The sequence below is a fragment of the Myotis daubentonii genome, chromosome 13 (assembly GCF_963259705.1).
Source record: "Myotis daubentonii chromosome 13, mMyoDau2.1, whole genome shotgun sequence".
NCBI classification, from domain to species: Eukaryota; Metazoa; Chordata; class Mammalia; order Chiroptera; family Vespertilionidae; genus Myotis; species Myotis daubentonii.
Window position 1 is genome coordinate 34,570,076 of NC_081852.1, and position 27,126 is coordinate 34,597,201.

The window sequence follows — 27,126 nt, forward strand, 5'->3', positions numbered from 1 at the left end:
CATAATAAAGTAACTATTTAGCAGTATTGCTATTGTTGTTGTCATTTTATAAATGAGAAAACAAAAACTGAGAGAGATGAGTAACGACAGTTTTGATGGAGGCAGCATTATGTCTAGCTCAAAACTTAAAAATAGTGTTCTTTGCAAATAGTGTTGGCCACATACACAGTATTGGCCAGTTAGTTTTAAGTGAAATTTCTAAAAAAAATCTGCTTATATAGGACAATTCATCTGGTAGGAGCCCTCTCTGTCCCTTAAGTTTTATTGTTCTTTCTGTTTAGATTGAACAAAGGCCTGCTATCTTGGGCTAATGTTGACCATAAAGAAAAAAAACAAGCCCAGCAGATGTGGCTCAGTGGTTGAGCATTGACCTATGAACCAGGTCAGGGTTCTATTTCCAGTCAGGGCACATGCCCATGTCTTGGGCTCAATCCCCAGTAGGCGGTGTGTAGGAGGCAGCCAATAGATGATTCTCTCTCACCACTGATGTATCTATTTCTCTCTCCCTCTCCTTTCCTCTCTGATAGCAATAAAACACATTTTTCAAAAAATTCAAAAAAGGAAAAAGAAGAAAGGAAATGCAAAGATAGCTACAAACATTCAAACCGCCTACCTCTGTATATTATGTTATGTGGAAAAAAAGAAAAAAAAAAGAAACTATATTATTCAAGCTACTGTTCTTAGATTTTCTATTACATGCACCCAAACCCAGCCTCAACTGACACCCTCCATGATCCATTCTTCACACAGTGGCTTGAGTGATCTTTTGAAATGTACATTCATTTGTATCACTACCTCACTTTAGTGTGGCTCACATCTCCCCAAAAAAGAAATCCAAATTCCCTAGACTTACAAAGCCAGTGGGAACTGCTTTCTACCTGTCTCTCTGAGCTCATCTCTAAGCTGTATCTTTGCCTTTCATCACTGATCTGGCTTTCTTTTCCTAGAACATGCCAAGTAGGCTCTTTAGGGACTTTATACTACCTTCTGCTCAGAACACTCTGGGGTTTTGGCTTCTCTGCTTGGCTGGATCCTATCTGTCACTCAGATCTTAGCTTCTCGAGGCCAATTTAGAGAGGCCTCTCCTAACCACCTATTCTGATGTAGCCACCAGTAATTCAGTATCACATCCTAACTTAATTCTTTTTGAAGAACTTATTACTATTTCATACGTTTTCTTGTTTATTTTTTGTATTGAGTTGTGTATTGTCTGGATCTCTCTACCAAAATAGAAACTCCATTAGAGCTGGCATCTGATCTGTTTGGTTTCCACTAACACCTCTGGTACCTAAATAGTGTCTGCCACAGAGTGAAGACTCAGTAAATGTCCGTCAAATGAATGAATAGTATAATAAACCTCAACCTAAAAGATATAAACCATTCTCATCTAAATTCCAAATATTTATGTCATTCAGGTTGTGTAATTTAAACTGTTGAAATACTTTAGCCATTTTTAGTGCATAAAATATTATTCCATATTTTTATTTATATAATTACTAGAGGCCCGAGGCACGAAATTTATGCAAGAGTAGGCCTTCCTTTCCCCGGCTGTTGGCACTGGCTTCCCTCTGGCACCTGGGACCTGGGCTTCAATGGCAGCCTGGGCTTCATCTGGAAGGTCATCCGGAAGGATGTCTGCTCTAATTGGCAATATTACGCATGATAACATTGGTGACTTCTAAGGAGAAGGTCTCTCTCTCTCTCTCTCTCTCTCTCTCTCTCTCTCTCTCTCTCTTTCTCTCTGTATGCACTGAGGAAAGGCCATATGAGAAAAGAGTATTAAATTTTATCATCTGCAATTCAAGAAAAGAGCTCTCACCTGGAAGTGAATCTGTCATCACCTTGATTTTGGACTCCCCAGAATTATGAGAAATAAATTTTTTGTTTCAGCCTCACAGTGTATGGCATTTTGAGAGGAAGGAGCTATAAATATAAAATGGTGAAAGGAAAAATGATATGAAATGGCGATTTTACCCAGTCTCTACACTGAAAGGGCATGAACAATGGCACCACAATGGCCATGAGCACACCTAGCTTCCAGATCGCTGGTTCTAATATCACTCACTTCCCAGATGTCAGGGCTGGGGGTGGGAGAGAGCAAGCCTGGACCATCTTGTGCTAGAAGTAAGAATGTGCTCAAAAAATTACAGGCACAGAAGCTGGCATGAAGGAGCCCCTAGCTGCCAAATCTGAGACAAACTGAGCATCAAAATAAGTAATGATATTAATGGGTTATAATGCAGTGAATAAAAATCAGAAACCATGGATCCATTATTGACAGACAGATGTAGAGAAGGAAATACCCTTACAATAAAATGTTAACTAATAAATGAAGAAGGAATGATAGAGTTTAAAAATCACTATCTGGCCCACTGGCATGGCTCAGTGGTTGAGCATTGACCTATGAACTAGGAGGTCATGGTTCGATTCCCAGTCAGGGCACATGCCTAGGTTGCAGGCTCTTGATTCCCAGTGTGGGGTGTGCTGGAGGCAACTGATCAATGATTCCCTCTCATCATTGATGTTTCTATCTCTCTCTCCCTCTCCCTTCCTCTCTCTGAAATCAATAAAAATGTTTTAAAAAAACTCTATCTGGCAAACATCACAGTAATTTGATTCAGGCAAGAGCCATCAATGTACCATAAGGAATAGGACTTTCATATAACTTCAAATAATCTCCCCATAGTTTAATTATTTATTACAAAGGGGAGAATAGTAACTTTACAGTAGAGAAACTTGAAGGACACCTCTAAGACTTGGTGATCAAAGTTAACATCACCTATGTCAAAACAAGTCATTATCATCTGCCACCTGATGAGATCTTTAATTTACCCATACGCTGTCTTACTATTTTTGCTGTTTTCCTGCACAGGAAAAAAAAAAAAGTAGGCTGAGTAGAAATGTTCTGTAAGACAGGTTAAGTTGCAACAATAAGGATAAAAGACTGCAAAATTTGAGTCAGCTGTGAGAAGAACACAGCGTCACTTCTGGGGGATTCCTGCCACCTATGCCAAACTTGAATCTGGTGAAGTCTGAGACAAACCCAAACTGGTGGATACTCTACAAAATAAATGGCCCCAGCTCTTCAAAATGTCACAGCTGAGAGGACAAATAAAAATTAAGACTGATCCAGATTAAGGAAAGCTAAAAAGACATGACTACTGAAATGCAACAGGTGATCTTGGATTGGATCCTGGACCTGAAAAATTCTTACTACAGAAGACAAATAGGACAATGGGTGAAATCTGAATAGTCTGTAGGTTGGATTAGGGAAAGAACCAAGGACGCTTCTTATGCTCTGAGAGGCAGGCCCTTGCAATGCCAAGTCTTCACCACTCGGTTGATTTGCCTTCAGGGAAGGAGCATAGGTTCCGACAGAAGGAAAGGAACTTGTACTCTTTTAGTTTGCAGATGACTTGATATGAAAGTCTTACATGTTTATCTTTATGTTAAATCGCACTTACTCAAACCCCTAATGAATTATCTTCATAGAATACAATTAGGGAGTGTCCCATATAATCTAACAGACATCAGTGCCTGCACATGGATTATCTTCTTTGGATATCAGTCAACACTAGACCTTGAAGACTAAAAGCAGTTGAAGATGGATATTGTTTAATATCCTTAGTGCCCTAAAGGATATCCTTGACTATTCCAGGGGATTAGAAATTTTCAAATTTAACTTTATGTTCCATTTTAGTAACTAATTCTGTAAGGTTCTGCTTCTCTCCAATAAGTTGAACAAAAGGTTGGCAGCTGTTTTACTTGTGACCAAAAGGAAGGTTTCTATCTGCTTCCTCTGCCCTGTGGTTTTCTCTCTAAACACCACTCTTTTATGATAATGTAATGTCTGCCGTAATCTGGGCGTAGACCCTATGATGTAGCAAAGGGGAGGTTTACATTGGATCTTTTGTGTGTGGATAGGAGTCAGAGTTGAAAATAGATTCTGACCATTGTGGCACTAATATCTTTTGTCACACCACCACTAAGAATCTCTGCACAGCAGGTTTTCAGATATATTACTATCTAGCACTTCAAGCTCCTAATCATGTAGGTTCCTCTTCTTCATAATAGTTTATGTGTTTAAGCCCAGAATGAATACAACATTCAAAATTTAATATGGGTAAAATATACCTTTTTATTAGAGGTCTATTATATTTACACTAGAGGTCCAGTGCACAGGATTCATACACTGGTAGGGGGTGTGTCCTGTGGGGATTGGCCTGCTGTGGAAGCACCCCTCATCCCAGTCAGCTGAGTGGTGCTCCCACTGTGGGAGCGCACTGACCACCTGGGGGCAGCTCCTGCATTGAGCATCTGCGCCCTGTTGGTCAGTGCGGGTCATAGCCACTGGTCAAGCGATCGTTCTGGTCGTTTTGCCGTTTGGTTGCTGGGCTTTTATTATATAGGATTGCAACTGGCTTGATCTTTGATGGAGATTAAATGTAATTTTAAAGTAAAAGCAAATACTGCTCTATTGGATTCCCTAGCTGAATTCAATGACTTGAAATAGAGAATTTATGGCAATCTTAGCATAATTAACCAAAGTTTTAATTTATTGTACAATAAGATAGTAAAGCTTTAAAATAATAGCTCAAATGATTATTCTTAAAATTTAAGTAAAATCTTTTAAGGTCTCACTTGAGCAAGTTCAAAGAATAAAATCATCACTTACAATATTTATGTGTACTTATATTCCTCTTTGACTTTACTGTAAACCTCTGTGTAACAGACATATTTCACTCATCTTTTGAACCTTATACCAGCATAATTCTTGCATATCTTAGTTATTGGAAACAAAATACTGAATGAGTGAATCTGAATTTTTTTATCTTGGGCCTGAGAAGAAAGCGAAAGAACCTGCATCTTTGTTTAGGGACTTGATATTGTGAAGTGGACCAATATGTAAAATCATTCCATGGGAAGTAAGTATCTACCCTCTTATTGAACCCAGCATTGGGCAAATATTGACTCCACTGGTGGAAATGAGTCTCAGAGAGGTCCAACTTTACCATTCAATTCTAATTCTGTGGTTTCAGTGGTAAGAAAAATGCAGAAAATAATAGGCTGTCCACAGCAGAAGAGTATATGTTGGTAGAAAAGTAGTTAATGGCACTCTAATTAGTGAAAGGCAACATGACTTTGTCACAGACTAATTGGTGTCTTAACTAGTTGTTGAGATTGCTTAACTTCAATCAGTGAGTCTTGGGACAACAAATTCATACAACACAATGGTGCTGATAATAATAATAATAAGTTTGTATATATTCAGACAGATCCTCTATTATTCCTTTGTTCTTTAAGGACCATAATGTACCCTTTTTGTATATTATGTGATTAAACAAAGGTTGCTAAACATTTAATGTTTTATTTTGTTTGTTTCTTATTTTATTGGAAGGAAGTTATTTTTTCTCTTCCATTGATTCTACAGCTCACTACAATTAGAGTTACCATAATGATAGGATGTGGTTGGTAGAAATATATGACTTCATCCTTTATAATCACCAGCATGGCATTTCCCGCAACAAAACACTACAGGATATCAGTGAAGCTGAGTCTCTCTTCTCGGATCTAATGTTTTTGTGCATGCTGGTCTGAAAATGCTGACTGCATCATAACCCTGACTGCTGCCAACATTAAACTTGTAAAACAACAGAGAGCAACAATAAAACTGCTATTTGTATTTTATAGAACTGTATAAAAGTGAGAAAATAGAGTATCCTAGGGCTGGGTTTTTAAATATTCCCAATGATCTCAATCTTTGTTCGCAACTCATTATGGCAACACTTTCGAAGCTTTTTTTTTTTTTTTAGCTATAGTATATTTCATATATATAATGGTTAAAATCTGTCAGTGCATATCTAACATTTTAATAATGTCTAAATGAACAGTATTCTTTTGATGATTCTCATATTGTACTATTATAATTGTTTATATTGTACTAGAGGCCAGGTGCACAAAATTCATGCAAGGGGCTCGGCTCTCATGGCCCATGGCCCCAAGGTCCCACTTGACTGGTTGTTCCAGAAGGTCGTTCTGGAAGGTCATTCCACCATCCAATCTAATTAGCATATTAGCTCTTTATTATATAGGATTGTGATATATAGTACTATAAGATGCTTTAAAAACCTTAAACAGTTAACTAAGTAAGTGGTCTCAATTCAAAATTGCCCAAATCTTGAACTATGAGTAATGTTTTTCAGTACAAAGGTCTAGCTTTATTTATAACTATCATAAGTGCATACATAATACTATAATGAACAACTAAGCACCTGATTAGCTTCATTGCTTACTTGCTTATTTTTAGAAACTTTATTAGCATCTCCAAAAGTATATGAGGAACTTTTATTAATAGTTATACGAATATTAACTCCTGCTGTGGAATAAAGATGGGTACACATTCTTTACTACTCCTCCAATTGAGGTGAGTCTAATTCTTTCTCTTCAATCCAAGATTGTAACTTGTTTGACCAATAGAATGTGTTACATCCTGAGATTCTGAGGCTAGATTAACAAGAAGCTTTGCAACTTCCTCAAGCTTCTTGAAACTCTCTCTGGGAGCCCAGAGCTGCGGTGCAAGAAATCTGGCTACTCTGAGACTGCCACATTGGAGACACCACTGGTACATGCTCCAGCTGATAGTCCCTGCTGATTCTAACCTTTTAGTTATTTCCCCCAATAACCTTCTTTGATGCTCAAGACAAGCCTACATACCAGCTTAATATCAACAAGTATCCTTAGTGATATATGGAAGAGATGAATCACCCAGCTGAGTGATGTCCAAATTCCTGATTCCAAATTATGAAATACTAGAGGCCCGGTGCACAAAATTCATGCGGGGGGTGGGGGTGGGGGAGGTTGTCCCTCAGCCCAGCCTGCACCCTCTCCAATCTGGGACACCTCAGGGATGTCCGACTGCCGTTTAGGGATCAAGCCTAAACGGGCAGTCGGACATCCCTCTCACAATCCAGGACTGCTGGTTCCCAACCGCTTGCCTGCCTGCCTGCCTGATTGCCCCTAACTGCTTCTGCCTGCCAGCCTGATCAATGCCTAACTACTCCCCTGCCTGCCAAATTGCCCCTAATTGCCCTCCCCTGCCAGCCTGGTCACCCCTAACTACCCCCCCTGCAGGCCTGGTCACCCCCAACTGCCCTCCCCTGCAGGCTGGTTGCCCCCAACTGCCCTCCCCTGCAGGCCTGGTCCCCCCCCCAACTAACCTCCCCTGCAGCGCTGGTCCCCCCCCCCGCAACTGCCCTCCCCTGCTTGCCTGATCACCCACAACTTCCCTCCCCTACTGGCCATCTTGTGGTAGCCAGCTTGTGTCCACATGGGGGTGGCCATCTTTGACCACATGAGGGTGGCCATCTTGTGTGTTGGAATGATGGTCAATTTGCATATTATGTCTTTATTAGGTAGGATAATACAATGGCGATTGTATTAAATTGCTAAAGGTAAACTTTCTCTACTCATAACACTTCCTTCTGACACCAATTTATTCCCCCACATCAACCAATTCTGCAGCTTTTCAGACACCAATAGGGTGACCTAAAATTCAATTTAATTCTGATACTAGCTACCTGGAACTAACATAAACCCACAGGTCAAGGGCACAAGGATGCCCCTACACACACACACACACACACACACTTTATATGTCAATCTCATGTCCTGATCTCTCATACTTTTGAATAACTGGCTATACATTGGGGTTCACGAAATTTCCTCCTCACGTTCAATAATTTGCTATAACAGCTCCCAAAACTCAGGAAAACACTTTACTTATGTTTACCAGTTTATTATAAATGATATTATAAAAGATATAAATAAACACAAAGAGTGAAGTCTGGAAGGGCCCTGAGTGCAGGAGTTTCTGTACCCCGGGAGCTGTGGTGCACACCCTCCCAGCATATGGATGTATTCACCAACTCAGAAGCATTCTTGAACCCCTCAGGAATGTTTATGAAGGTTTCATCGTAGGCATGATCCGTTACTAACTCAATCTCCAGCTCCTCTCCCCTCCTCAGAAATAACCAGCCTCTATCCAGGAGCTCCCTAAGAGTCACCTCATTAAAACAAAAGATGCTGCTATCACCCAGGGAATTCCAGCAGATTTAGGAGCTCTGTGTTAAGACATTTCTATGACTCTCATTTTTCAGAAAATTAAAAGGGTTTTATGGGGTCTGTGTCAGAAACTAGGGCAGAGAACACACGTATATTTTTTATTAAGGCACAGCTGCTAAGCTTTGCAGGTATTCTGTTAGCAGCAGTAAATAACTGGGACACACACATATTGTATCGTCAATGATTGTCTTGCAAAATAGATTGGATTTTATTGAAATTGGATTTTATGAAACTCTATTTTAATCATTTTGTGTTAAGAAATATAATAATAATTATTATTTATCAATTTATTTCATATACAGCCTCTCTTTCTATATAGGTAGCCCACTCTTTCTTTTGGAAATCTGCCACTGAGAGAAGTCTCAATTGAAAGGTAGTTGTCTCCAACTGTGAAGGGGTATGTCCTTTCTTTTCTTGCCCTAAGTGGCCAGGGAGAGCACTTAAACTTTCAACTCCTGTGGGACTTTGAATTTTGAGCTAGTAATACAAGGATTCAAGACAGAATAAATTCCCTAAAACCTAAATATAATCATATCATTCATCTCCTAAATATGATCCAATCCTTTAAAATTAGATCAAGTTTCAACTGGTAGCCTGGTAGAAAGTGCCTTTATTGTCTGTCCCTTATTTATCTCTCCAACCTCATCCCTCAGTGTTTCTCAGAATCCTCATGGATCAATCATTCCAGATTACTGTTATGGGTAAAATTGTGTCCCTGCAAAAAAAGATATGGTTAAGTCCCAACCCCCAACATCCCAGAATGTGACCTTATTTCAAATTAGGGCCTTTATAAGGCTAATCAGTAAAATGAGGTGATTAGGGTTGGCCCTAATCCAATACAATTCCTGTCTTCATAAAATGAGAAGTTTTGACCAGGGAGACATGCAGAGGGAAGATTATGTCAAGTGAGGGAGAATGCTATGTGAAGATGGAGTGTTGTGATCACTCTGCAAGTGGAGCATAGTGATCAGAAGCTAGCAGAGAGGCATTAACCAGTTCTGTCCTTAGTGCTTTCAGAGAGAGCACCTCAATTTCAGACTTCTAGCCGCAAGACCTGTGACACAATACATTTCTGTTGTCTTAGTGCACCTAGTTTTTGGCCCTTTGTATGGCAACATAGAAAACCCATACAAGTACACACTGCTTACCAAGAGTGTTATACTTCTCCTCAAAAAAAAACAAAAAAAGGGAATATGAGGAAGATTTATGCTAAACATTCCAATATTTGGAAGAAGGAGGTGGAAGCAATCAGGGACTTTTTTTCATGAAAGAGAAAGTATTTGAACTAGGCACTAAGGACATGAAGATTTCAGTAGGCAAAGACAGGAGGATGGCATTTCTAACTTAACGAATACTTGAAGCAAAGGTGTAAAAGCAGAAACATGTAGATCCTTTCCAAAATAAAAACAGGCTGCGTCTTCGCTTTATGTATCAGGTATGTACAGTGAATTCTAAGAACATTATTATCAATGGCTCAGTTTAATTAGACTTCTAGAAGCAAGCACACTGGAAAATAGTTAGTTGCTTTAGCGTCCTTTATTAGGCCTTCCTCCAAGAACTCCCATAATTGCTTTAGGGTTTTTTAGTTATTCTCTAAAATATGAGGGCTCAGGAGTTTACCAAACAGTGACAATTTTTAAAGGATAAGGGGCACCATAAGGATATCAGTATCTTATTTTGGAACATAAGAACATTTTAATTAGTTATTTTTTTTATCACCATACCTTCATTAGAGAAATAAGATTTCAAAAATGAAGAAGGAAACATCAGAATCTCAGAGTAAATTATGATTCTATAAGTTGAAAATAGCTTTGAGAAAATTTTCCCACATTGTCATTCTTTCTTATTTCCCCCAAATCAAAGAAAACAATCTGCTGTTTAGGGGTGGAGACACATAGTAGAATTAAACATATAGACATTTTTAAGAGCGGGGAGGGGACAGAGCAAAACTCTTTGCAATGCTCTTTGATTCTCTTATAACCTATGTTCATGAACTGATTCTGCAAATGTAGCATTTACGTAAATCATCTAATAATTAAAAGTCAAAAAAAAAATGAATGATAAAACCCAGTGGGTGCTATGCTTTTTCCATAAGGCACAAAAGAAAGAAAATTATAAGGAATAAAAGAAGTTGGAGTTATAGAGGTTTGGGGTTTTCCCAATCGCTTTAAATTTTTGTAAAAGCAAATCTTGCTAATGGTTAGTTCCTGCCTCATGCTGACAGTTTACAAATAAGAATAGCAAGGTCCCATTTCAGGGCAGACAGTGTGGAGCCCTCCTCAAAAGCATTTTCAAATTAGAGTGACAGAGCTTCACAAGCATTCCTGGCAGTAAAGGATAAATATTAATGCTTCAAGCAAACCATAAACTAGATCTATAGCCTTTCACCCACCCCCTCCCACTGTAAGAGCAGAGATAGGCCTCCTGCAGCTGGACTTTGTGTCGCCTTGATTTTTTACACTCATATGTGGTAAAAGAACAATATGTAATTCTTGTTCACAAGAATGTATTCTATTGGTATACCGCTTCATCTGAGAAGATTATGCTCTAGGTTCCCCCAAATCCAGACATATAAAGATATATATTGACACATGTTCAATAGAAACATTGATTTTTTTCTCTAAATGGTATATAATTGAGGAGGCCCAGAGGAAGTAGCATAGCATGGCTTGATGACAGACAGATCCAAATAATAAATTTAGGCTCATTTGTAGGACAATTGCTTTCAGTTCCTTAAAGAATTGGGTTGCAACCTGAAAGATATGAAGGGGCTAATGCACCCATTCAGTTACATTATCTTTAGTTTGCTTCCTTATATCAGGGAGAATATCTTCAAATAAGATAGAAATAAAATGCTTCCAGTGTTCTAAATTTACAGTAGAGCTGTTAATGTATAGAATGCTTGTTCTTTACCTCTGGGTACATAGTTTCATTTTATTTTAGGGGAGGAAGCCTTTTAAAAAGTTCCTGTTGGCCCTAGCTGGTTTGGTTCAGTGGATAGAGCGTCAACCTGCAGACAGAAGGGTCCCAGGTTTGATTCCAGTCAAGGGTACAGGCCCGGGTTGCAGGCTTGGTCCCCAGTGTGGGGTGTGCAGGAGGCAGCCAATCAATGATTCTCTCTCATCATTGATGTTTCTCTCTCTCTCTCTCTTTCTCTCTGAATTCAATAAAAATATTTTTTTAAAGAAGTTCCTATTGTACTCTGAATATCAGCTTCCAATTTGGCCAACTTCATACCACAGAGCTAACAAAAAAAAAAAATATTTCATCTATCTTGTCAAGTTTCAGCTGGGACTAACAATAAACATCCCTGACGGTATTGAATGACCCCATGAACAAAAGAGCTGTCCCCTTCTCCCCCCTCATCACCCCCCCACAAGGGTGCAAAAGATACCATCCTCCCAAGATTCAGAGTCACTTCCAACGGTAGGCAAAAGAAAGACTGAATTCCCCTGAAAGCTGGCAATAGTAAGCAACACCTTAGCTTCACGTGGAGTACAACCCACATTTCTCTTTGGCCATATTTTTGAGTCCCCTATCTGACAGTTGAGCTGCCTGCATACACAAGAATAAACAACCTGCATGCCCCAGGCAGGCAGAATGCTAAACCAAGTTCTCAGGACACAAAGCACTGAAATAAGAAGAAAATAGCTGCCTTGGGGGAGAAAGGATTGATAACAAATGGGTACCCCAAATTCCCAAGAATCTGGAGCTGGAAAGGAAAGGACAACGTGGAATTTTGCCTTCCTCTCTTGATTGGGGGACCACAGAGATCCCAGAGAGCTAACTCTGGCAAGAATTCTCACCCTAGGATCCCACCTGCAGGTCTTGAGGAGGTGGGATAGAAAGAATAGCCATAATATCTACCAGATTTGGCAAGGTTTTCCATTTGGGCGCTAAGAAGTTATTTCAATACCTGGTAAAAATAAACTGAGGCATACCAAAAATGTTGAGAATTCATTTGAGCACTTAGGGCCTCACCAAACCATAAGTAGTAGGAATGCTAGGGAACAGGAGCCCTGGACATACATAAAGAGCAGAAGCAATAAATAGATAGATAGATAGATAGATAGATAGATAGATAGATAGATAGATAAATAAATAAAATTATTTGATTGGCCATAGAGTAAAGCCCACTTGCCTTTTTGTGATTGGTTCCTCATAGCATTTTGATTTTGTAACCTTGAGGCATTTCTGGGCTTAGATTTTAGCTTGATCATGTAGGGCACCTTGACCTAAGAACCACCTCCATGTTTGCAAAGGGGAACACTTTGCAAAGTATATGATTGTCTAACTACTATGCTACACACCTGGAACTAATGCAAAATAATATCGAATGTAACCTATAATTGAAAAAATAAAATGAAGCACCTCAGTCTAACAGCCTCCTTGCTTAATGTAACAGGCCTACATGAGAACAAGTGCCTAACAATAGGAGGCTGCCAGGAAAGAGCAGCTCTTTTTATTGTTGCTTTGTTGATATTATTGTCATCATCAACAGCATGCTAATCAAAAGCAAGCCGAGTGAAACGGGGGAGGTGGTGATAAAAAGCTTCAGATAAAATCCAGCTTCTAGCCCAGCTCTGCTCCTGCTTGTACGACCTTGGGAAAGTGGCTTAATCTCTCGTCGTCTCCTATTTAATGTGAGGATAATAGCTGTACTTACTCTAGAAGATGTTTGTGAGGATTAAAGAAGATTTTCAATGAAGTTCTGAGTATCGTTTCTGGCTCATAATTAAGTGTTCAGTGTTAGCAATTATTAACATTATGACATATCTTATTATTCAGTCTCAATGTAAAACAGTCCCTGCAAGAGAGTCCAACATGTCTGATCCAAGATAACAGGAAAAAATTAGAGATTTAAAAAGGTCATCCGAAAGCTATCACAAAGAAACAAAAGCAATAAAATCTGAATGGGTGGGCAGAAAAGACACAAACGCACTCTGAAAACATTAAGAAGTGAAACAACAGGCTTAAGAAGAGATTTCCTTATTCCATTTACTCGACAGACACTTTATAATGCTCACTAAGGCCCGGGCACTGTTGTAGGCCCTTCACAAATATTAATTTATATAACCCTAGCAATCCTACAAGGCAGACATTATTTTTTACCCTGATTTTACAGATAAGGAAGGAGCGGCTAGAGAAGTCAAGTAATGTACCCAGTCTCCCAACTAGCCAGTAGCAGAGCCAAGATCGGAAGCCAGAAATATGCCCCAGAATTTGGGCATTATCCTAGAAATGGAGACAAGAGCAAAAGCATTGCTGCATTTTATTGAAATCTAGCTAAGATTTTAAAATATATTCCACTGAAATGAGCTTTTATCTCCTCCTCCATGTTGAACTCCAAGAGTAACAGTCAAGGACTTTCACCTGGTTCTATGAGAAGAGCGTTCTTCTTGTGAAAATGCAGCGGCAGCCTCAAGTGTAAATGCAAATATAGAGGGCCAGTTTGGCAATGTGTGCCAAAAAAAGACTTAAAATTGTGCGTATAATTTGATCCAGAATGTCTAGCTTTTGTAATAATTTTAAGGAAGTATATGAGCATTTTCAGTGAGGATGTTTATTAAATGTGTGTTCATAAAAAAAAAAAATCATGACATCAAAAGTGAATTCAATGCCCATTGACTAGAGACAGTTAAGTAATGTATAATCAATCCACCAAATGTGATAAAATGCCCTCATTAATAAGATGTTGCAGCAGAATGTTTAAAAACAATGACATTGACAATGGTTCATGATGCATGACATCAAGGAAAAAAATGCACAGAAAAAAGTCAAAGAACATTTTCTAAAATGTGCTCTTCTAGGAAGAAAATAAAACTAGGAGAATTTTAATGTTGCATGCTTATTTATTTTGGTTTTATAAATTGTTCCAATAAACTTTTGTAATCAAAGAAAAAAAAATTTAATGTAAAAATTTGATTTGTTCCCAGTCCTAGGAGTCCTAAAAGGACAACTTGGAATCTCCAGAACCTAATGCAAATAACCAGAGTCTGAGCTGAACAGAGGATTTGTTGAGGATCCTTTCCTACCCTACAGCTTTTCATTCCAGTTTTTTTTTTTTTGTTTTTTTTTTGGCTTTGCTGTTGTGAAATACAACCCACAGTGCTACCCAGCAGATGCATATCATTTATTCCAGAACTCTCTTAGAGCCCTGAGGCTCTGAATACTTTCTATTTATGAGCTGGGATAGACACCAAACATTTAAAAAACATTAAAGGCATCCTTTTCTTTCTTAAACCCTATAACCTAAAGGAACACTGTTCAATAGAACTTTCAATATTGATGGGCATGTTCTATAGTTGCACCGCACCTTATGGTAGTCACTACTAGATGCATGTGCTATTGCATATTTGCAATGTGGCTAGTAAGACTGAAAAAACGAATTTCTAATTTTATTTCAATTTAATTAATTAAATTTAAATAGCCATGTGCAGTTGGCGGCTACCGTATTAAACAGTGCATGACTAACATGTTCAGAAACAGTTAGCTCGGTATTTCCTGTTCTGGACTTCATTTTCCAAATTAAAGTCCCTACTCAACATTTGTCACTCATTTATTCATTCACTTATTTACTACTATAAACATATTAGTAAGCATTGTAAGCCAGTCTTGGTACTAAAATCTACAGACTCAGTTGCTTACGAGAGAGCCCTCATTGCACATGCTCTTTAGCAGAAATAAAGATTTAAAATATTTATTTATTGACTTCAGAGAAGAAGGAGAGAGAGGGATAGAAACAGCAATGATTAGAGAGAATCATTGATTGGCTGCCTCCCGCAGACCCTACACTGGGGGTCAAGCCAGCAACCTGGGCATATGCCCTGACTGGGAATCAAACCCTGACCTCCTGGTTCATAGGTCAACACTCAACCACGGAGCCACACCTGCCAGGCAACATTTCCTTATCTCAAATTGCATCTCCTGTATTTTGCCTCACAAAGGATCACAAGGAAAGAAAAAGATGGATTCTAGTTCATTCCTTCAGTTTGTGCTATACTGGAACGGTGTGTTCATGAGCTAACTTATTAATTCTGTATCAGATTATATCAAAGGTCCCTCTTCCTCCCCCTGGGTACTTTGAATTCTTCCAAAATACATCCTTTAGACTGAAAAGGAGATTTCTCCTGTTTGATCTTTTCTTCATGAGCAGACAGGGATTGGTTGAGTCTTCTGAGCAAAAGGCCTTATTCATCTGAGAAATGGGAATTGGTATCTCTATATTCTCTCTGCCTCTGGGAAATAAAACTACTTTCCTACTAACTAAAGTATTCAGAAGAAAACCCTATATGTCTTTATATTTAAATTATATTGGGCATTTGCTATGTCTAAATCACTGTACTGTGTATTGCGGATTATCAAAAATCTAAAAGACATGGTCCCTGCCTTCCACAGAACCCAAAAGTGTATAGAATCCAAATAGAAGCCACCAGGTGATGTGGGTTTCTTAGAAAACATGATTCCACCACTTTTCTTTTTTTGTTTGAAGTGGACAGGTTTTATCTTATTCATTTATTCCCATTCTACCACACCTACCCCTTTGGCAACCATCAACTTGTTCTCTGAATCTGTGGGTCTGTTTCTGTTTTGTTTATTCATTTATTTTGTGTTTTTAGATTGCACATATAAGTGAGATCACATGGTATTTGTTTTACTCTCTCTGACTTGTTTTAATTAGCACAATACTCTCTAGGTCCATCCATGCAAGTGGCAAGATTTCATTATTTTTTTTTGTGACTGAATAATATTCCTTTGTATATATGTTACACATCTTCTTTACCCAATAATCTATTGATGGACACCTAGGTTGCTTCCATATATTGGCTATTACTGGTAATACTTCAGTGAACATAGAAGTGCATATGCCTTTTCCAATTAGTGTTTTTGTTTTCTTTGGATAAACACCCAGAAGTGTAATTGCTGGATTTCATGGCAGCTCTATTTTTAATATTTTTAATCTCCATGCCATTTTCCATAGTGGCTGCATAAAGTTTACAATCCCACTAACATAAGGGTTCCCTTCTTTCTATAGCCACTCAACACTTGTTTGTTGATTTATTGCTAAGACTCATTTTGACAGGTATGAGGTGATATCTCAGTGAGGTTTTCAATTTGCATTTACCTGATAATTAGTGATGTTGAACATCTTTTCATGTCTCGTGGCCTTGGGTAGGTTTTCTTGGGAGAAACGTCTTTTCAGGTCCTTGACCATTTTTATAAGTACCGCGCGCTAACCGATTGCGCGACTGGAGCTCCCTTGACCATTTTTAAATTGGATTTTTTTTGTGCTAAATTGTATGGGATTCTTATCTATTTTTGGATATTAATCCCTTATCAGATGTTTCATTTGCAAATATCTCCCCCCATTACTAGGTTGTATTTTCATTTTGTTGATGGTTTCCTTCTTGTGCAAAAAAACTTTTTATTTTTATGTAGTCGCATTCGTTTATTTTTTTTCTTTTTTTTCCATACTCAAGGAGATATATCCAGAAAGATATTACTAAGAGCAATGTCAGAGAGTTTACTGCCTATGTTTTCTTCTAGAATTTTTATAGTTTCAGGTCTAACATTTAAGTCTTTATTCCATTTTGAGTTTATTTTTTATATGGTATAAGATAGTGGTCTAGTTTCATTGTGGGGTTATATTTTTTGCATGTGTCTGTCCAGTTTTGCTAACACCACTCATTGAAAAGACTGTCTTTACACCCTCCCCACCCCCTGCTCTTTGAAAGCATTTGAAAGGGAATGAGAGGAATCAAAATTTGAGGGTCAGGTCATTTTTGGTTCATCTTTCCATTGTAAACAAATATAAAAGGAGGAACTGACATGTATCTAAAACTGTGTTAAAGTCTATGGCAACGAAAAAAATAAAACTAGCATCACTGCTGTAAAGGAGATTAAAATTTAGTTGGGTTTACATGTAGTTCATGTGTCACACACGTGTAAAAGTATTAAATATAAAAACTGTAACTAGAGCTAAGGCTCTGTAGTAATCAGTGTTTGCCAGACAAGCAGGACCGATAGAACAGAGAGAGAAAATAGATAGAAATAGATAGATTTATTATAAGGAATTGGCTCATGTGATTATGGAGGCTGAGAAGTCTCATGGCCTCCGATCTACCTGCAAGCTGGAGCCCCAGGAGAGTCAGTGATGTATTTCTAGTCCAAGTCCAAAGGTATGAGAACCAGGGGCACCGAGGGCAGGAGATGATTGATGTCCCACGCCCAGAAGTTAGGGAGAGATGAATTCAACCTTCCTCTGCTTTTTTTGTTTTCTTCAGGCTCTCAACTGATTGGATGATGCCCACTACATTAGGGAGGGCAATCTGTTTTATAGTCTACTAATTCAAATGCTAATCTTCTTCCGGAACACCCTCACAGACCCATCCAGAAACAGTGTTTAACCAGCACTCTGGAGACCTCATGGCCCAGGGAGGTTGACATAAAAATTAATTATCACAGGCTCTTCCTCACAGAGAGGTCCAGGCACGTGGCCTTCATGGATCCTTGAAATGCTACCCATGTGACTCAGGACTCTGTATTCCATTTGCAGAAAAGGCATAGCAGTGCCAGAAAGTCTGGGTTCAAATCCTGAAATCTCCACTTACCAGTTTTATGAACTTGGGAAAATTACTGAGCCCCTGAAACTTCATTTTCTTCATCTATAAAGTGTAGGCAAAACCTGCTTTATGTGGATAATGTAAACATTAAATTTAATGTATGAGGAGGGCCTACCACTGTGCCTGCTTATAATAGGTATTCAATATATTCTATATTGATTAGGAGTAGTTATTTAAGGTAATATTTATTGTAAACATCAAATAAATAGACAAGGCTTTGTATTGTGGCATCAGAAAATAACTCTTCTTTAAGCAGGCAGCAATATAACAATCACCCATACAGTGTGAAGAAATACACAGACTGGCATATGGCTTTCTCAGTGCTTGTTGATAATGATAGAAAGAGCACCGAGAAATGAATGTTCCCCTGGAGAGAAGACCGCAATAAAATCTGCAATAATCCCAATAAAGTTACAAGCTGGTTGGTCATTTCTATATCTTTAGTGATGTCTCTAAGGATTGATCTTACACCTGGAGAAAGGCTAACTCCAGACCAATTAATGCTAACCTGACACATTGATAGTCGAACAGTGGAATGGTGTCTCCATCTCCATTTTACAGATAAACTTAGTGAGTACGAGAGATACACTTACAGAGTACTCAGAGTTCAAGGGCCCCGCCACTATCTCAGAGACAAAAGTGAAGAGAGGGTACCCAGAGATAAACTGAGAGGGTGCTGAGTGCCCCAGGGCACTGCCTGATTTCTCAGAAGTGAGGCTGGAAATGAAACATAAGTCTGCAACACGGCTTTCTGCTAGAATGTGCCCTGTGAATGTTCTCTCTAACCTTGAACCTGATTTGCCCCTGTTGTTAGCAGCTCTTAGTGAGGACACTCATCTTAACCACATTTCCCTTGTCATGATATTTGTTCATTTACCAAGACATGATGTGATGTTACTATTTCGGGCTCTTCACATCAACTGTCTTAGCACTGGATGTCACTGTTGCTCCACACAAACCAAACACAAGCCTGCCTCATCATGTACTTTTGCGGAACCTCACAATACCCCCCAACCAGCCTGCCACAGGGGGTTGCTCTTTGCAGATTCTAAATCTAATCTATCCCAAGAGCAAGAGTCCAGGGAAAAGGCCAGGAAACCTCCAAGGCCCAGAATGTATACAGATTCATCCTACACTCAGATTATCAGAAAGGTCTATTTGTGAGCAAGAAATTCTGCACTTGCTACATATTTTAAGGGGTCGGGGGAAACACTTAATAGCCTGAATGTATACCTGAATCGGAATGAATTAAATTATCATCCATGAAAGAGTTCCAGAAGCATTTCTTTGGTAAATGAGAAACAAATATCAACTATTGCCTCGTATCCCAGTCGCTTCATAACCAAGTAACAGCCAGTAATCAAGGCTATTTAAGCTTTCAGTCTTGCCTTCCAAACTGCCCTTGGACTTCAGCAAGCACAGCAGGCAATGCCTTTTAGGGCAATTACAGGCATAACTCAAGTATTTACAGGACACAGCATTGTAATAGAACAGTCTTTCTTGGTATTTCCGAGGTAACAGTTCAGTCCTGCAACAGAGGTGGCCCCTCAGTGGTGGGAAAGGACCAATTGCTCTGAGGGTGGGAAATAATTTTGCAGTTCAAGTTAGTGAGGGATGGCATTTCTTCTTCCACTGGACTCAAGGCTGAATGAGTCTGCTGTAGCATTTTTATTTTTTTTTCCTTCATGACTTCCTCACGACAATGTTGTGGTTACTATAGCAGGGGGTGGAAAACTGATAAGTGTAATTGCTGTAATCACAGGATGTATAGGATGTAAATATTTGCAGGGCAATTAAAAATGATTTGCCTCTTTAGCTCCTTAAAATAAAAGGCACATCTGAATAGCAAACAAGTGGAGATTTACCAAAAATAAAGCAGAAACGATTTGTAAGCGGCAAGAGTATGAAATGATTTATTGAACATTCATTTTTGTGGGTTGGTCTGATGTGAATGTGGGGGAAAGAAGAGCAAAATGTTGTGGATCAAGAGAATTGTGTCATTGAACAACTGAAAATAAATTCCAAGAGGACTGACTCCCTGGGGTTATAAGTGATCCCAGTGTGAGGCATTGTCAGTGATCTTCTCAAGCAGGCCCATTGCTTAGGGCAGTGGCTCTCAACCTTTCTAATGCTGCGACCCTGTAATGCAGTTCCTCATGTTGTGGTGACCCCCAACCATAACATAATTTTCATTGCTACTTCATAACTGTAATATTGCTACTGTTATGAATCATAATGTAAATATCTGATACGCAGGATGTATTTTCATTGTTACAAATTGAACATAATTAAAGCATGGTGATTAATCACAAAAACAATATGTAATTATATATGTGTTTTCCGATGGTCTTAGGCGACCCCTGGGAAAGGGTCGTTCGACCCCCAAAGGGGTCATGACCCACAGGTTGAGAACCGCTGGTTTAGGGGGATGTCTAACAGCCAAGTCCTGGCAGTCACAAGTCATGGGGTTCTCCCCTTTCAGAGATACTTGTGGGATAGCAGTGAAAATGATACCTAATCACTGCCACCCAAAAATGGCATTTTTGCTATGAGAATATCTTTTCTTTTTCATTTTTATCTGATTCATATAGAAAGGTCTCCTAGGTCTCACTCTACATTCCAAGTAACATTTAATGGTATCTGACTCACGTACTGAATTTCTAGCATATGCCAACCCTTTTACCAACAGAGAGAGAAGGCTAACCTGGGCTGTGTTCAAGTGTAGGGTTTGCATAACATCGGATAGAGATTTGAACAGCCCTCAGATGCTCCTGGAGCAAGGTTAAAATTTACACACTAAAATGTATATGTGCCAAAATAGTCATTGTTATGTTCTGTGATCGACATCATCTTGCCCTTGATCCTTTCTTTCTCTGATTTGAAAACAAAACAAAACAAAACAAAAACCCAAACAAACAAAAAATCCTGAAACTTGATGATATATGGCAACTTCGTCTCTTTGTTTAAAAGGCTCTTGGGTTAACTCAGTCTCTTCAGGGTAAATACTCAATTATTTTGGATTTCTTATCTCTTTTTTAAGGCATGCAATTTCATGAGGACAAGGAAAAGTGAACTTGGACCCACATGTCATCCTCTGCTAGTCCTGCTAATTAATTGAGGAACATCCAACGGGTCTTGGCACGGGTCTTGGCACTGGTCTTGGTCATTGCTACATAAACTTGCAGAAGTGCCTGTGTATTATGGTGCTCGAGGTCTGTGCTCTCAGGCAAAGCAGAGCGATTACTCCATGAAGCTCAGCAAACCTGTGCTAGGTAGGGCCTGACTTTTGATTCCCTCCTCCCCCGACCAGTGTTGATTCTCTAAGACTTCATGGCCTTTCCTTGGGGCTGTCAACTTCGCAGAGGTTTCCTCCCCTGGTCCATGGTGACCTGTTGGCAGTGATGCCCAACTTTGCTTCGTTATTCTTACTGTTAATTCTCTGCCACCTACTTCTTCCTTCGCATAGTTAAGCTGGAACATCCTGACTTTGTCTGTGTCCCGTATACACTGTAGACCAGGAGCGCGCTGCCCCAGGCTGTGCATAGACCCTCCTGCCTGCCTGCACGGAGCCGGCACCCTGGCACCATGCTGCATGAAGCAGAGGGAAGCAGAGCAGAAGTTTGGATATCCTTTGATTTCCCCTCACTCAGTCCAGATTCCAGATCAGAAAGTCTATCATCTTTTCTTTCCTTCTCCCCAACCCCCACCCAAGAGGCAGCAGTCTTATCCTCACCTCAGTCAGCTGGTTTTATGGCCCCACACTTCCTAATCTCAAAGGTGAAAGAGCTTTCCAGTGCCATTTTCTATTTGAAAAAAGCACCTTCTATTATATATTTCTTCATAAAATAGGAGAAGAGAGCTCTATGCCTTGAATTTCAGGTTCCACTCTGAAACAATTAAAAAACCTAGAAATCCTGTTTTGTTTTTCTCATAAAAAACTAACTCGGTAGATATTATCTTGCTCTCAATCCATAAAAACAAAACTTGAACGTAAAATACCAAATTGAGCAACGACTTTATTCTCTATTGTACGCACTAAAGCAGCATTTTGAACCTTTTTCAACCTTTCTCGTGGCACACATAAACAAATTACTAAAATTTTGCGACACACCAAAAAAATACATTTTTGCCAATCTGACAAAAAAATAGTCATAATTTTGATTCATTCCTTGTTGTGTTGGCTGTTGTCATTTGTTTGTTTGCTTTGTTTTCTTAATTTGACAATCTAAGGCAGTGGTTCTCAACCTTCCTAATGCCGCGACCCTTTAATACAGTTCCTCATGCTGTGGTGACCCCCAACCATAAAATTATTTTTGTTGCTACTTCATAACTGTAATTTTGCTACTATTATGAATCATAATGTAAATATCTGGATGTATTTTCATTGTTACAAATTGAACACAATTAAAGCATAGTGATTAATCACAAAAACAATATGTAATTATATATGTGTTTTCCGATGGTCTTAGGCGACCCCTGTGAAAGGGTCATTCGACCCCCAAAGGGGTCACGACCCAGAGTTGAGAACCGCTGATCTAAGGGAAAAGGGTCAGTATCCCTGACTAAACAGCCAGGTATTGAATGCTTTAAAAATTCTTGTGGCACACCAGTTGAAAATTGCTGCACTAAAGCAATATAGGCAATCGATGCTTTGGATTCAGAGTTATAAGGCAACAAAATTTGAGGCACATTTTTTTAAAATCAGTTTAGTGTCTTAAAAAATCAGTCATACTTCTTATTCAAGACCCCCAGGAGTTGCCAGTGCTTTTGGAATCTGTACAAAAGCATCTGCAAGTGCCTTCCAGGCTTCTCTCTCACTTCTGTGTAAGAGAGGAAGAGACTTGATGACTGTAATCTCAGAGACTCTCAGCTAATGAAGAGAAACTGCCAACAGGCAGGTTTGACCCACCTAATGTAGTCCCATGTGATGGCAGAATTAGATTCTGAAAGTAGCACTTAACACTGCATTTATAAAAATTACTATTGAAAATCCCTTCAGTTGCCCATAAAGTACATTTCACTTTATTGAAAGAGTAAAAGAAAAATGCTATCTTTCACTTAGCCCAATAATAGTTTTTACTCCTGAAATAGTGGTCTATTGTATAAAAAGACATATATATATATATATATATATATTCTAAAATCATATTCAGGGATGCTCAGTTATAAGGTACACATAAACATGGGACTAATGGATCAATAATATTATTATTCATCTCTCTTTTTTCCAGACAATGTAGAGTTCTAGTTGCCAATTAAAAGTTCTTATGATGTAACTTCACCATATGCTGGACACTACTCTAATAAATATTGTTATTTGATAATAAAATGGGATGCAAATATGCTGATAGGGATCAGATAATGATAATGCAAATGATGATAATAATTACAGTGTTTGCATGCCTCTGTGCCAGGCACATTATTTCATTTAATTATCACAACAACCCCATGAAGGAGTTACCGTTCTTATCCCAATTTAAAGAAATGAACACTGATGGTAATATTCAGAGTAGTAGGTATAATAGAGCATTAAGTAATCAGCATAGAGAAAAGGCTAAAGAATTTTTTTTTAAATACTGGTATCCTGGCTGGTGTTGCTCAGTGGTTGGAGTGTCAGGCCATGCACCAAAAGGGTTGAAGGTTTGATTCCTGGCCCAGGGAAGCAGGATCCCTGGCCCCAGTCAAAGCCATGTGGGAGGCAGCCAGTCAATGTGTCTCTCTCACATTGATGTTTCTCTCTCTCACCCTCTACCTTCCAATCTCTCTAAAAAAAGAAATCAATGGGAAAAATATCCTTGGGTGAGAATTAACAACAACAAATTCTGGTAATCTTAGACTTAGATTTTTTTCTGATTAAAAAAAAAAAAAATCAGAAAATGAAGTGATTAGCCTAACACTCTATTTTAGCATAACATAAACATAAATATTTACATGAAAACCATTGTAAAATTTTTTTTAATTTTTTTAAAAATCCCGGTAGGCTTGTGGAAACGAAAAAGAGAAAAGAAACTAATTTTAGGATAAATTTGCTATTACTAAAGAGCTATAATATTCTCTTGCCTGGAATTCTCATATAAAATAATTCATAAAATGCCTGGGTGCATTCAGATTAAATAGATATATTTTCTTGTTGGATTTCTATTGTTTCCACATGTACATACCAATTAAAACAATTTCAAACTTAATTTGTTACATAATATTTCAGTTTGCACAGCATGTTTTTTTTTTTTTATCATTTAACTTTGTCCCTTTCTGCATGCTAATCTTCAAAAACACTTTCTAAATCAGTCTTTGCCTGATACATATGTCTGTTTGGTTTAACTTTTGACTCATATTTCATAATAATTCTGATTTTTTTTTCCTGAGCCACAAATTGGAGGCAAGGGAAGCATGAACTCATGGGTTTTCTTTCTTTCCTCTTTGTAAGTTTAACAGAGGTGAGGAGAATGTCTTTCATTAAGTAGACAGTAACTTCTGAGAGTTTTCAGAACCAGATGGACCAAATGATAACCTCTCTGCCGATCAGAATGTCTGATTCCCTCTACGAGACCCTAAAGGAAGCCAATTAGCAGCAGCAGATGTGTGTACATTCAGAAGGGGAAGGAAAAGAGGGCAGACACAGTGTTTTTAGGCACTTGGATGGAAAAAAAAGATAAGATTTCTGGAGAAGGGGGATGTAGGGCTTAAGCTTTAGGTAGAAGGTCATAGGAAACTGAGGGGAGGGGAGAGCAGCCTTAGAGTTGAGGGAGATCAGTGTTATGGAATTAATGTGGATACTGTATGCCTTGATTTGTTGGGGAAATTATGCTTAAGGAGTGTGGAAAACCAGGAAAATATGTTAGAGGGGAATATGCATCAGATTGTTTTTCATTCTGAGTTTGTACTCTGGAGTCAAACATTATAAGGATGTTAGATCAAAATAATGCTGTGAAATTCTTCCGAGATCAGCTGAACTCCCCAAGCAAGCCCTAACATAGCATACATCAGCACTGCACAACAGAAGTAGAATGAGAGCCATGTAGGTGACTATAAATGTTACAGTAACTACGAAAAAAGTGAAAATAATTCTCCTGCTATACTTTATTTAACCCAACACATTAAAATATTATAATTTTAATAACTAATCTTTTTGTAAATATTAATGTGATATTTCACATTAGTTTTTTCATACTAAGTTTTGAAAATCTGGTATGCATATTATACTTACAAGCTACAGCACATACTGTATGGGATCTAAATTTTTGCTGGAAAGATATGGTCTGTAGTTAGATTTCATAAAATTTATCATTGAAAAAGAAGATTCACAGACCTATATGTTTTCAGAAATATGTAAATGTTTTCTAATAACTGAAGTGGCTAACAAAATTTTTTTTCTATTAAGATTGATATCTAGCCCTAACTGGTTTGGTTCAGTGGATAGAGTGTCGACCTGCGGACTGAAGGATCCTGGGTTTGATTCTGGACAAGGGCACATGCCTGGGTTGCCAGCTCGATTCCCAGTAGGAAAAATGCAGGAGGCAGCCGATCAATGATTCTCTCTCATCATTGAATTTTCTATCTCTTTCTCTCTCTCACTCTCCCTTCCTCTCTGAAATCAATTAAAAATATATATACATATATAAATGATTGACATCTACATTGATAAAACTGGTTCATCATTCTTTAGAATTGATTTGCCTTTGAAGCAAAAGTATATCAGTTTCAAACTATGTATATCCAAACTAAATAAATGCATTAACTTTTGTATCAACTCAGTATTATTAACATTAATTCAAAGGAAGTATTTTATAAATTAAAAAAACTATTTTAAAAGTTTATCAATATCAAGAGGATTCCTCAAATTTTCTTACTCTTTGCAGCCAATTTATATAATATTGGTGATTACAATTAACATCTTCTGTATATCAATTATGTTAGAAAAATGTGTAAAATCATTATTATGAATTTATAATAAGAATAGTTTTTATTTTAATATAAATTCTTATACCTTTCTATCTAGATCACAAATACTTCTTTCCCTTGGAGCCACAAGTTTAGCTTATTTTTATGCAGTGTGGTATAAGTGAGAAAACAGAAATCACTCTGCCATTTTCACCTTTTTTTTGTTTTTGTTTAGAAACATCTTTATTTCTAGTTAATATAATAAATCTTTGTAAAATTCATGACTCAATGAACATTAGCAAAGAGCACTAGATTATTGAGTCCATTGTCTTTTATTCCTTTCAGCATTTCTATAAACTAGCAATGGCTCATGACTTTTGAATATATGTATATCCATGGCCTTTAAATTTGAATTACTTTAACAACCGCATTCATGGCACATTCAAGACTCTCAGGAGACAGAGCACAAATATTTTCAATGTGCATTATACAGTGGAATGAAGCAATGAGAAAAACATCATCTCTTGTTTTGAAAAATAGATTGAATTTTTTAGATGGAAACTGATTTTTTCATATCTGAAATTTGTTTTGACAGGAGAAGCCAAAGTATCTACATCACAACTTAATTTTCTAGGTCATGAGTTGACAACATTTATTTGTAAATTGGAAGGTCCTTTGAGACAAATTTTAACTATGTATTAATAATCTCCTACATGAGTCACAAGACTCATCTAAAGCTAAAGAAAAGATTATAATTTTTCAAATTTTCAATCGATTTTTAATATTTTTAGAAAGTGTTTGTATTCTACTGGTAATTGTTTGACAGCTTAATTAAAGTTATCTCACTTTTTATAAAATAGTTTTCTTAGTTGTTCCTCATAATTCTCTCACAAAAAGTACCATAATTGAAATTATGATATTTTTTACCATCAATCTAAAAATAATTTTTGTGTGCAATAATCCAAGCCATCTTAAAACTCGTCAGGTTTTTAAATGCTTAGGTCTTGTTTAGAAAATATTTAAAAATTTTAGACATTAATTATCAATTTTACTATGTATTTGCTCAAAAAAGTCTAATATTGCCCACTTTATCTTTAAAAAAATTATACAATGAGCAAACAGCATTTTTTTAATCTCTACAACAAATTTTAATTGCCCAGATCATTAAATTTGACACAGATTTTTCTAGTTTCTTTTTTTCTTTACTATGCCTGTCAAAATACTAGCTTTTTCATTTTCAAATGACCTTGCATCAGATGTATGCCTTTTTTTTTTTAAGTAGGAAATTTTGCCCACACTTACTTTACCATTAAAAAATAATTTAAAAATATTATTATTAAAATATCTCAATTTCATTATCATTTACAATTTACACAGGTGTCACTATAACTTTGTGCTATCTGAATAAAAAATTCACATAAACACATTACAGAAATTATCTGCTGAATCAATTCATTTACATTGATTCCATGGATGCATTTATTTTTAGAACTAGAGAGGA

The 27,126-nt window shown here is 37.7% G+C and overlaps 1 long non-coding RNA gene across 2 annotated transcripts in view; it reads left to right on the forward strand.

Moving 5' to 3' along the window:
* The window catches only part of LOC132214955 (uncharacterized), a 94,672-nt gene that overhangs the window by 10,069 nt on the left and 57,477 nt on the right, over nt 1-27,126 (forward strand). For both annotated transcript variants that reach the window (XR_009448375.1, XR_009448376.1), the window contains exon 2: nt 20,785-21,016. This is a non-coding gene — a long non-coding RNA (uncharacterized LOC132214955). The remainder of the gene's footprint in view (nt 1-20,784; nt 21,017-27,126) is intronic.